This window comes from Ursus americanus, chromosome 9, assembly GCF_024610735.1.
Source record: "Ursus americanus isolate L20-20 chromosome 9, mUrsAme1.1.p, whole genome shotgun sequence".
In the NCBI taxonomy this organism is placed as follows: domain Eukaryota; kingdom Metazoa; phylum Chordata; class Mammalia; order Carnivora; family Ursidae; genus Ursus; species Ursus americanus.
Genome location: NC_142135.1, coordinates 52,940,137 through 52,950,208, shown reverse-complemented (window position 1 = coordinate 52,950,208; position 10,072 = coordinate 52,940,137).

Below are 10,072 nucleotides of genomic sequence, written 5' to 3'. Positions count from 1 at the left end.
CACGCTTAAAATAATATAATCACATAACATTTTAATGTTCACTTCCAGTCAGTTGTCTCCTAATAATTATTTTTTCCCATTTGATTTGTTCAAATTAGGAGCTAAACGTGGTTCTTATGTTGTATTTGACTGAAACATCTCTTAAAAATTAAGCATGTTATATTGCTTTATCTCCTTAAATTCATTGGCTAAGAATATGGAATCATTTGTCCTTTAGAGTATGACTAGATTTAAAAGAAGGAACTGTTTTTGAATCAAGTTTGTGGAATGGGATCATGGGAACATTATTATAAATTAGTATAACCACTTAATTAATAAAACAATATCTAAATCTGGCCACACAACCTTTACTTATGTTTAAAGAGTTTCTTAAGCGGGCAAGGAGGACATGTATTTTTGCGAATGGATATGTCCCTTGTATCTGTTCTCTTCTTAGGTGGATAAGAAGGAGAGCAGGGAGCAAAGGGGCCCCTGGAAAGGGGAACTTTTCCCCATTTTTAGTTTTATCATCTTAGCAGGAAAAAAACATATTGTGGCTGTGGTAGAACAGTCAGTATCAGGTGAGAAAAGATACACACAAGAATTTTCAGCTAGGCTGGCCTGAATCCCTACATCTCCACTGACAAATTTTTACTCCAAGCTCAAAGTATTAGCAACAGAGTTGAATGGAGTATTGAAAAAAAGTGTTTTATTAACATTCTAAAATCTAAGTCAGTTTAAACAGAGACCGTGAAAAGCTAACACGTGTTGTTCTTGGGATAATGGAGAGTGAAGTAGATAAGAGGAATTACGTAAAAGTAAATGTAATGTGGACTCGAAATCAGAAGTCCTGGGTTTTAATTTTGACGTTGTCATTGACTAGAAACCTTAAACAAACCCTTTAAAGTGGGAGGCCCTAAATTTCCCATATGAAAACAAAGGTTTGAGGTAGACATCTACTGAAGACTCTTCTAGTACTAAAATATTAATAATAATAATAAAAATAAAATAGAAATAAAAATAAAATAAAATAAAAATAACTAAAAGAATGCTTCTATGAAGTGAGCATTAAATTCTATTAAAATATGATGGTAAAATTTATTGGCATATTTTATTTAACAATTTTTAAAGAAACAGGTCTTTAGATTTTGGTAATAAGATTGGCAGTTTTTCTTTTTAAAGCAGTATAGAAAACTAAAAAAGAAGTTGAAAATAACCCCATGTAATCCCGTCTTTCACTATTTACATTTTGATGTCTCTAAGACTATTGCCTAACAATTGCTAATGTGAATGGGATATGTTTATTTTAAGTAGTTATTTACTGAAAACTAAAATATTAATTTTGAAACTGGATGCCTTTGTGGAATTGTCTTATTTTCAGTTATTTTTAGTCAATGTTCTTGTTTGCTTCATATACAAGACTCCTTTATGTGCCAATAAAAAATAGTTAATAAAATTTGAGTCCCTATTACATAAGGCCTCCTTTCAATTATTAATACTTCATATTCTTTGAAAATATTTTTTAAACAAATCCTTAGTTATTTTAGAACAATACGTCGAGAACAATATGTTATTTCTAGAACAATATTAATAGTAGTGTTGAGAGTAAACATTTCTGGCTGTTATTGAGTTGTTTGTTTTTTTTTTTTTTGTAGTCATGTTGTCATTTATTAAGATAAACATAGATTAGGTATTTGATGACTTTTTGGCATCTAGGATGATTAGAGTATTTTCCCCCTCATCTCTTATTTATTTATATATTTAAATTTTTTGAGAGAGCGAGCACGCGTGAATGGGCAAATGTGCTTGTGCAAGTGGGAGCAGGGAGGGGCAGGCGGTGGGGGGTGGGGAGACAGGTAGAGGGAGAGAGAGAATCTTAGGCAGTCTCTATAACCAGCACGGAGCCCTGATCTCAGGACCCTGAGATCATGACCTGAGCTGAAATCAAGAGTCGGAGGCTTAACCAACTGAGCCACCCAGATACCTCTCCATTTGTTTTTGAAAGAAATGATATTAACCAGCTTTCTAACATTAAACTATTCTTACATTCTGGAAATGAGCATCTCTTGGTTATATAATAGAATTTTAATACAGCAATGGATTATAAATGTCAACATTTTATTAGCAGTTTTAGCTGTTAAGTTTATATCAAGATGAGTCTGTGATTTTATTTTTCTATATGATATTTTGGTCAGGTTTTGTTTCAGGGTTATATTAACTTTATGTAAAGTGAAGCTTTCCTTCTTTGTCCATGCTTATAGAAATAGTCCTCCTTGAAATCTGGACGAATTATCCTGTAACACATATTTTGTTGTTGTATAATAGCTTTGTCAATGCTTTCTTTTATCATTGATTTGTTTTGAAGGAATGTGGTTCAATAATGCTTTTCCAGGAAAAAAATGTCTTTCAAACAGATTTTCAAATTTATAGTCATAGAGTTGACCACATAAATTTAATAACTTCCTTAGGAACTCAAAAAGAAGGGAAATTACCTGTAGATAATAGTTTATATTATTTTATACATTTATAATTATTTTGACATTATAGTTCCTCTTTAAAACTTTGTTCTCTTTCCTGCAGGAAATCTTTTTGTGAAGAATATGCTTAATCTACATTTTGCATGCTGTGCTTTCTGCCGTATTTTAAACTCTTTTATTGTAGAATAAAGCACAAGTAAAGAAAACAAACAAAAAAAGAATTAGAGATTAATAAATTAAGTGAATAATTTTTAAGAACACTTTTTAGTAACCACGTGTTACTCACATGTAAAAAGCTACAGATAATTAATGTATATAACTCAGTGAGTTTGTGAATGAGTATCTGCCCATGAGACCATCAACAGCAAAGCTGCAAACATATCCACTGCCTCTCAAAGTTCCCTTCTTACCCCTTTATTGTTATTATTCACTTATTTATTCTGTGATAAGAACACTTAACATAAGATCTATCCTCTTAACAAGTTTTAAGTATACAATACAGTATTGTCAACCGTAGGCACTGTGCTATATAGATCTCAAGAACTTATTTATCGTACATAACTGAGATAAAGTGAATAATCTTATTACCAACACTTAGGTCAAGAATAGAACTTTGGCAGTCGTCCCATAAACCCCTCCATTTTCCATCTGTTTTTGCAGTTTTTGTTGAATTTTACTTTTTTATTTGTTATTTATTTTTTGCTGTGATATAATCGACATATAATATTGCATTAGTTTTATAGGTATAACCTAATGATTTGATATATGTATATATTGCAAAATGATCACCATAATAAGTTTAGTTAACATCCATCACCACACATACTTACAAATTTTTTTCTCTTGTGATGAGAACTTTAAAGATCTACTCTTTTAGCGACTTTCAAATATACAATGGAGTATTGTTAACTATAGTCACCTTGCTGTACTTTACATGCCCAGGATTTATTTATCTAATTCTCTTGTCTTAATCATGGCTCTTCTCCCTCCAAAAGTACCCACTTTCCTGACTTTCATAATAATCACTTCTTTGCTTTTCCTTGTGATTTTATCACTCAATAGTGCATTCCCACTTTTAAAAACTTTATATTACTTTTAAGTGTGTTTTAATCTATACATTCTCTCTCCTTTCTTTCTTTCCATTCTAATAAATATCTTGAAGAACCTGGGGAATTGGACTGATAGAGTTTTTCACAGTTTAGCGTATTTCTTTGTCTTCTGTGTTTCTTGTAAATTGACAACTGGATCCAGATGCTTGATTTGACTCTGGTTGGGGTCCCTTGCCAAGACTGTAGCTGTGATGCATTCTTTCGTTAGAAAATACATAATGTCAACTTTTCACTTTTTTTTTTTAATGTTAGCATCTGATGTGGGAAACATAGGCAGAAGAAAAATTAATAAACTTCCTTACTACCTGTAGCCCATTGACAAGTCCTGGAAACAGGCAGAGTGACATTCTTCTAGGGACTCAACTGCCTCAATGTTAATACTTTGTTAAGGGCAAAAGGCAATCCTAGCCTCACCTCCCCCACTCCCAATCCTGTAAGTCTACTTTAACATATACAAATTCCTTTGGAAACTTCCTTTACCTCTAAACTCCCAAGATACATGTTGCTAGTCATCCCCCAAGCATATGGCCCACCGATACACATCTGAAGGGTCTCATGACTGAGGTTTTATTAGACAGTAATAAATGACCCTTCCCAACAATACCTAGCCCCCTAAAGGTCCTGGACATCTTACTTCCAAATTTCCTTAGAGACTTAACACTATCCCTAACCCCCTCCCAACTTGAAAGTATATAATGGGCCACTCCTCATGACCTGGTGCAGCTCTTTCTGCCCAAGGGTCCTATCCTTATGCTTTAATAAACTCACCTTTTTTGCATCAAAGACATCTCAAGAATTCTTTCTTGGCTGTCGGCTTTGAACCCTAACGTCTTTCCTGCATCAGCATCCACTGAGTTTCAATGCCTAACATTCTAAAATGTTAATATTTAAATTCTCTCATTTAGTTTTCATTCAATAACTGGAACGATTTTACAAGATGTTTTTCCTAAGCTACTTGGTTGCTCAATGGTGTAAATAGCAGGAAAGTAAGGATAAATGCTTGATTCATTTCTTTTATTTAACCAATTAAAAAATTATTGTGGTAACACAACATGAGATCTCCCCTCCTAATAGATTTTTAAGTGTGCACAGTGTTGAGCAGCAGAACTCTAGAATAAGCCAGTACAGGAGGACAAATACCATATACCAATACAAATATGTATTTTTTAAACAAATTTTTTGCTTTCACTCATCTTTGAGGAAAGTAACAACTGCAGGACAGCTATTGTTCCCAAAAGAGCATAGATGGATTATTCATGGTTCCCCTTTCTGCTTACCTGGCTCCCATTTTAATTCATCTTTCGAATTTAAATATAGATTCAGTTATGCTACACCTGAGACAGGTAGAAAAAGAGCTGTGGCCATGGGAAGCTTTATTTCTATATGCTTTACTCTCTATATGTGTTGGGGGAATGCACGGGATTTCACTTCTAGTGTGTAGTGTGAATTCCAGTGTGTGTGGACAGGCAGGGGTGGGGTGGAGGAGTTGGGCAGGGTTGCATTGAGGGTGTCCAGGAGTACTCCTTTGATTCTGGATTGTTCACCTACTTTAGCTAGGCAGGTCTTACAGGCTGAATAGTTATGTCTCCCTAAATTCATATACTGATCCCCCAATGTGGTGTGATGGTTTTGGGGTTGGGCCCTTGGGAGGTGATTAGGTTTAGATGTGGTCATGAGAGTGGCACCCTCAGGATAGAACTGGTGCCCTTCTAGAACAGGAAGAGAAAGTACATTCATCAAGGAAGGGTCACGTGAACTCTCCTTGAGAAGGAAGCCCTCCGCAAGCCAAGGAGAGAGCCCTCAGGACACTGACTATGCAGGCGCCCTGAACCTGGTCTCCCAGTTTTAAGAGGGTGAGAAAATAAATGTCTTACAAGACACTCAGTCTATGCTATTTCATTAAGTAGCCCAAGCCAACTAAGACAGAAGATGGGAAGTCAAGCTGGAGAAAAACGACAAGGCCTAAGGGCTTTTAATTTGGTAAGGCCACTTTTTCGTTTTGTTTTTTTTTACTTCCTGTTTCTTGCATAAGCATCTTTGTATCCGTGAAAAATGCTCACCCTTACTTCTAGAGCCTTTAGATCATAAGGATCCTTCCCAGCGGCCAGGTTGGAGAAAATTTGTTACATTTCAAGAAAAGTGGCTTCTATTAAACAAGTAACAACACCCTGCTCAGAGCCTGCTCACTCTTCCCTCCGCCCCTCACTGGCCTGGGGGGCAGGGGCAGATCAGGGCAGCAGTCTTTCTCCCAAAGCCTTCTGTGCTTCCAGTTCTGTTGCACATTTATTCACCACTAGTGGGAATTGGCAGAATTTGCTTTTGATACTTCTCCGAAAATTGCACATTTTCAGGAAGGGAAGTTGCACATCAACTTTGATGTTTTTCTTCACACTGATTGAAATTTACTGTATTTGGTAGTGATTCCTGCCAAAGATCTGTGATACATCTTTGGCAGTATTTACTAGTTTCGGAACAGATAAACATTTTTTTCCCTTCATTTTTATTTCTTTTGGTTCTGTCATTTTAAGAAGAGGCCTTTAGAAGGGGTTCTCATAAGATTATTGCCCATTTTCTTCTTTCAAATAAAGATGAGTGAGTAAAGCATCTATAGGGCACTTTATTACTTGAACCATAAGCCCATTAACACTTCATATTGCAGTTCTCAAAGTATGTTCCTTAGAACCCAATTGCATGTCACGTTAAAAGGAGTTACAGGAGAAAAGGTTGCCATGGTCAAATAAAAGGTAAAAATACATGTGAAACAAAATTAAACATGATTCTCTCCTGAAGGACTTTTCGGCACCTTTACTATACGAAAGGGCATTGTGAATCTTCAAAACAAACATAATATTCAGTGTTTTCCAGAACTTATTTGAATGCAGTACCTTTTTTTTCTATAAAGCATCACAAAGAAAAAATAAATTTGTAGACTATAAAATACTGGTATGACAACATGATTTCCTAATTGCAGGTGAAGAATTTAAGAATAAAGAAAAGTCTTCTGAATGTGAACCTTGCAAAATTAATCATAAAAACATCCCTCCACACCCCCCCCTTTTCTGCTCCTTCCTTCCCTCCATTCATGCAACAAATGCTTAAATGCCTCTTTGTGCAACACAGAACTGCTTACTTGACTTTTAATATGAGGGAAGTTATATGTTCATCTCCTGCCTTACAGGAATATTGCAAGAACCGAATGAAGCAATGTATGTAAAGTGTCATAATAATCTCATTGCCCTAGACTGAAACCTATATACCAACACTTTTCAAATATTCTCTTGTAACATGCTGATGTGTTCAGATTCATTGTGAAATATGTTGCAAGTTTCTAATATTTCCAAGTTAGCGATATTTTGTAGTCTTCTTTTTAAAAACAAGATATACTATGTTCCAGGTTAGACTTATAATAGCATCATTGTCACTGATTTGATTTGTAACATTATCTCTTAAGTGGAAAAGAAAGAGAAAAAATTGTGGGTAGTCTTTTGGATATTGGGGAAAGCCCTGGGGTTGGACTGTCCCTGTCATTTCTCTGTGGCATGTGAGGGTCGCCCATAAAAGTGGCAAACTGATACAGACCAGGTACCTTGGAATAATGAACATTCATCATTTTGGTAAATTAAAAGCAGCCCCCAAGTGCAGGGACTTGAAACGTTGCTGAGATGTGAGTTTAGTCACATGTGCTGTGAGGCTGGATAGTAGGGAGTGAGTCACTTGGTAGTTACTGAGTTCAGGGACTCTTGGCAGAAACCTGATTTAGGAGCGGGAAGGTTGGGAAGATGGTGGAGTAGAAGGACCCAGAGCCCACCCAGTCCCAGTTTTTCAACTAGATATTGTCCACATCCAAGTCAACAAACCGGAGAGCGATCCAACGACTGGCAGAACAACCTCCACAACTAAATATAGAGTAGAAGGTGCAGCTGAAAGTTCAGGAAAGTCAGAAAGGTGGGGGGAGCTGCCCGCAGGAGGGAGGGAGCTGCCTGCACAGAGAGAGAAGAGAAACAGGCCCTTGTACCAGGGAGTCCTTATGGTGGGGGTGGGAGGGGTGGGGACAATGACTAATCCCCATAACGTTCGGCTTTAAAAACCAGAAACATAATTTCTTCTTCGGAGAAAGTCCAAAGCTTATGCAAAAATTCTTGTGACCAAAACGGCATGAAGGCACAAGTTTGGCCACCACCAGTGTGAGTGAAATATGAACACTGAAAGAGAATTTTTATTTGCTTGCAATGATGCTGACAGAAACCATTAAACCTCTTTGGCCCCCTTGAGTTTTCTTTTTGGGTTAAAGACTTTCATCTAGGGGCAGACTCATAAGCGGATTGGAACCAATGGTCAGTGCAGATGCAATCAGACCTTACTGGAAAATAGATGTGAACCCACATACCCAGTAAGGAGAAGCCAACCTCAGCATTTAAAGGGAAGAGGACACACTGACTTTTCTACTTAGTTGCAAGGCAGCAGATTTTATGACTAAGGGCAAACTTGCTCTGCTCTTCTAACGTAAGAGCCTCTAGCGATAGGAACAGGTGCGTTGTGCCGGTGTGTGTACCTGCGCTCCGGTATGTAAAATTGTGACACGGTTCAACCCCTTTTGGGCAGATTCATTAGGGCACACCCTCTTGAAGTCAGCACCAGAAACACAGTCATAGAGACTTTTTTGAGTCAATTCTCCACACCGAATTATCCCTTTTCATCTCAATTAGCATGTATTCTTTTAGGTAGAGTAAAAATACAGAAAAAGATGACAAAGTCTAGTTATTTAAGCTTCCTTTTGGAACATATGCTGCAAAAAGCATCTTTTACCTATGTCTACCAAGTGCTACTGGTTTTGTCATTTAACTAGCTATTTGGGGAGTCAAGCATGCCTGTGGATGTTTTAGACTTCAGTGCATTTTGTTCACAGAAATAACTTCAGTCATGGTGTTCAACATCTCAGAAAGACCGATTTAATATATGATGTATCTACATTACTACTGTATTAATGGAAATGCTAAGCCAATTGCTGTTAATATATAATATGCATGGGATTAGAGTTTATAGAATGCTTGTCTCACACCTGCTCTTCATGTTTTCATGGTAAAGAGTTTAGCGTTAGATGCTCTGATGCGGGTAGCCTAATAGGCATTAGGCCTCCTGAGATCTTGTTGGAAGCTGCAACTTGAACCAGAACCAGGTTCGGGGACACCGATCTTCCTGTGAAGTCTGGCTCAGTGGAGGGCAATCAGATGGTGATGAATCTCTATCATTCCTAACTCTGGAGGTCTGCATACCAAGCTCTACTGTCCCCTCCCTGGGTGGGGCATGATAGACATGATTCACATTGTATTTGGAAAGCTGAAGCCCGGCTGGTTGACATGTGTCTTCCCTAGAAAGCCAAGCCTTGGACTCAGGTCCATCATTATAAAGTACACACAAAGGAAGAGACTGACAAAAATTACCTATGATTCCTGGATTTAGACATATTACATTAGAGTTCATGAAAAGCTTCATGTCCTAAAGGGAAACCAAGAAAATGAAGGAGAGGAACAGGGTAGACAGGGAGTGGGAATCCACATTTCAAGAGATAATTGGGTCTTAGAGAGATAAACCACCAGGACTAGGCCCTAGTGAATGCTTCCTGGCATCCTTGTTTGAGCTTGTAATCCCTGAGTCCAGCAGTCATGGTGGGGCCTTATAAGAGTGTATTGAAGACAAGAGTTGGACAAGTTGATGGGCAGAGACTCTACAAGTGTACATTAGGCTCTCCCCAGGAGATTTCCAAGTTAAGAAATACATCACCAGAGTACCTTATTCTGCATACTCTCAGAACTGACTAAGAATCTGAGGTTGCATGTGGGAATCATGGGGGGAGTCGCCTGAGGGCTTGGAACCATAGCCATGTGAGGTGGAAATTTGTCCAGAAGAGCAGTTAGGTCCCTCTTATCTCTCCTTGTTTCCACTTCTTTTGATACCACTATTGCCCCTTTGAGCCAGCTCTTAGTGAAGGAGGGGAATGGTGACATTTTGTCAACAACAACATTGGGCAAGAATAGGAAGGAGGATGGGAAGAAAACCAAGGAAATGGAACCAAGAGGGAAGGAGCTATCTCCTTTTTTTTTTTTTTTTTTTTTTTTAGGACCCTTGAGTTTAAATAATGGATTATTGGGGGTTTCCTGTCTATAGTCTTTGTTAGCACTTGTATATTTTACAGTGGAACAACAATTTAAAAAATTTCATACTAAGTTTATTTATTTTTTATTTTTTTGAGGTGTCCTATATGGGATCTTTTGACTATTTATCTTGGGTTTGCCACTTGACTATTTGGTCCTTCTAAATATATCAGTATTGGGGCTTCATCCTAGCACATTATTATCAATCACTGGGTGTGAGACCCAGATATTGTTTTTAAAGCTCCTCAGGTTATTATATATATATAGCCAGGATTAAGATCTAGTGAATTCTATCAATAGGCCAACACAAAGATATGTAATAATTGAAAATCTGGCACAAGAACTTGGATAGTAG